Source organism: Triticum dicoccoides, chromosome 4B (genome assembly GCF_002162155.2).
Source record: "Triticum dicoccoides isolate Atlit2015 ecotype Zavitan chromosome 4B, WEW_v2.0, whole genome shotgun sequence".
Taxonomy (NCBI): Eukaryota; Viridiplantae; Streptophyta; class Magnoliopsida; order Poales; family Poaceae; genus Triticum; species Triticum dicoccoides.
In genome coordinates this window covers 482,889,972-482,892,881 of record NC_041387.1, presented here as the reverse complement: position 1 = coordinate 482,892,881, position 2,910 = coordinate 482,889,972, and positions in this window count along the sequence as shown.

Below are 2,910 nucleotides of genomic sequence, written 5' to 3'. Positions count from 1 at the left end.
CAAGACATGATTCTGAAGTTTGCATCAATCATGTGGACTGGAGATATCTCTTCGTCGACTGATCTTACTACTGAAGGAAACAAGAACAACAACAACATGATGAACACACACACGCGCCTTACAGACCTGCAGGGAGCGGCGCCGGCCACCAATAGGCCCCAAATTCCGACGCCAACTAGCTAACACAACCTTACTTTAAGCAGAACACATGGAATTAAAACCTAACTCAAACTGGTCCAAGACCAGCCGTTGACGAAGACTACCAAGGATGGCTAACATGATCACATTGCAAGGACATCCTCATCGTTCACTCCGGCCATGCCGGCAGCAATCTTCAGGGCCTCGCAGTCCAGGCCTGTGAGTTTGGCAATTGCAGCAATATCCTTAGTAGTCAGCGGCTCCTGGAAGCGCTTGAGAAGATCGGCGGCAGCCTTGGGTGTCATCTTGTCCTTTGGCCCTAGCCCACCGAGCTCCTAGATGAGGCGCATCACCGCCCTTTGAGCAACTGGCACCAGGCAGCCCGCCGCCACCTGCCTAGCACTGCGGCGAGACGGAGTGGATGTGGCCCGCACCTTGGGAGGAGTAGAGGAGCGGGGCCGCACCAGAGAGCTGGGCAGGACGGCCTGGGGCACCGGAGCGAAGAGCTGTGGCAGTCCTACGATGCTGCTGCCGTCCCCCACCTCTTGGATGCAGGGGCCCGGTCCTCCACCGAGCTGCAAGCAGTCCACCTTCTGCGTGATCGCCTCGACGTGGAACCCCACCACGGCCGGAGCAGGCAAGCTGATGCAGGGACTGGAGAGCGGGGCCGACAGGCCCGCGATGCATGGGAGGATATCATCGTCTTCATGGAAGTCTTCTATGGCACCAGAGCGCGTCCTGGTGTGCGGCGGTGAGCGCCCACCGTCTTCAAAGGCCAGCGGGGAGTTGAGGGCGTCGAGCATGGCGTTTTCAATCTCGAGTTGCATGACGTCCGTGCGCGGCAGAGGGGAGAGCACCCGACCACCGGGGAAGGAGAAGAAGGCATCCACGGGGTTGGGCTCCTGGGCATCGAGACACGGGGCCGTCGCCATCGGACGGAGTGGAAGCAGTGGGGTGGCCCGCAGAGGCGGCGCCTCGGCCGCCGCCTTGCCTTTGGCGCCACCACGTCCCTGGATGCCGTGTCGGCTCCCCACCGGTGTCCTGCTGCGTTGTCTTGGGGTCGCCACGATGACATCAGTGGATTTGCCCTTGGCATGGCAGGAGTTGCCAAGGAACGCATCGCGCCACGAGCGCCGCTGCCCACCGGCTCCATCTTCGTCGCGGTCGCGCCTCTCCACTCGAGGGGCCGCCCAGCATGACACCGTTGCCAGCCAGGCAGCCGGACTGCGGCCCTGCTCTTGCCTGTCTTCGCCACCCGTCCAAGAACCATGCTCGACGCGGGGGAAGGGGCGGTCGTCGTCGGAGGAGGAGGAGGGGAGCCCGCTCTGGCCCGAGTGCGAAGAGCGTGGCGAGAGCGGGGTCCAGTCCTCGACGCAATCCAGATGCAGCAGCAGGTCGTAGTGGCGCACACCCGGCGGCGGGGGCACACGGCGGTCCGGAGGAGAGTAGCCGAGGATCTCGTCGACCCGCCCTACACCCCTCTTGAGCACCCAGAGCGCCCGCCTGGTCGGAATGTGGGCAACATCCCAGGCCTAGAGCCAGAATGCGAAGGTTCTAGTGTGGCCCCGCTCCAGTGTCCTGCTGTCGAGGCAGTCGATGCGGCCGAAGTCGCCGAACGCCTCCTCCGCGCCCTCCAGTGACCAGAATTGCATCGGGAGATCTTCAACGATGATGCAGACGTGAAGGGGCAGCTTCATGATGGCAGCATGGTCGTCCTTGTGCCAGGCGCGGATGAAGAACTTGGCGCCATCCATCCTCAGGACGCCGCGCCGCACGGCATCGTCGCGGTGCGCCGGGAGGTTGAAGTGGACGAGGAAGGCCTCCGGGTGGTGGGCGATGACACGCAGCTGGAAAGGGGGGGGGGTGCCCAGCTGCGCCTTGATGGCCTTGCCCACCGCCATGGGGTTGGTGGAGTGGAACCCATCAGCGGCGGTGAGGGTGACAGCGTGCAGGCGCAGGACGAGCTCCTCCCGCTCCAGCACAGGAGAGGCCACCACCACCTTGTTGCTGATGCGCGGGCGCCGCGAGGGGTTGCAGTGAAGGAAACGGTCCATGGAGCGGTGATGGGGCGGGCTGGGAGACGGCGAGGGGGGCACGGGGGGCGATGGAAAACGAAGACGCTCGCGCACCGGTGCCCGGGGCGCCGGCGGCGGTAGCCTCTCCCAGACGGACCTGCCCGGAGGCCCGTTTCTCGGGTTCTGGGGGCACTCCCAGCCAAAGTGGCCAAGCTGCTCGCAGATGATGCATCGGAGGGGGTCGCGGCAGTCTTCGCGTCGGTGTAGTTTGCTGAGGCACCAGAAACATTTGCCTCTGAATCTGCTTAAGAAGGCAATGCGGCCGGCCATGGCAGTGAATGCGGGTTGCCAGTCCGTGCGACGCCGCGGCCGCCCCCGCGGATGGACCGCAGGGTCTTCTCTTGCCCGCCTGCCCTTCTTGGAGGTGACCGCCGTCCATCCCTCCTCCGAGCCCGAAAGGGGAAGGTTGACTGCAGCGGGCGGAGCGACCACGATGGATTTAAGACGGTCCGGACGAGAAGGAGGGGACGCGCCCAGATCCGTCGGAGAAAGCCTTGGCCCTAGGCTGGGCGACCCACCCCGATGCAGGATACGCGGCGTGGAAGCTGGATCTGATCCCACTAGGGTGGAGGCCGGAGATGATGGCGAGGCGGTGGTACGCGACGGACCGCCAGAAACCGCGGAACAGCCGGGCCGAGAGGTTGCTCCTTGCCCGCAGAGGGCGGGGCTCGAGGTACTGACGAGATGGGGCACCATG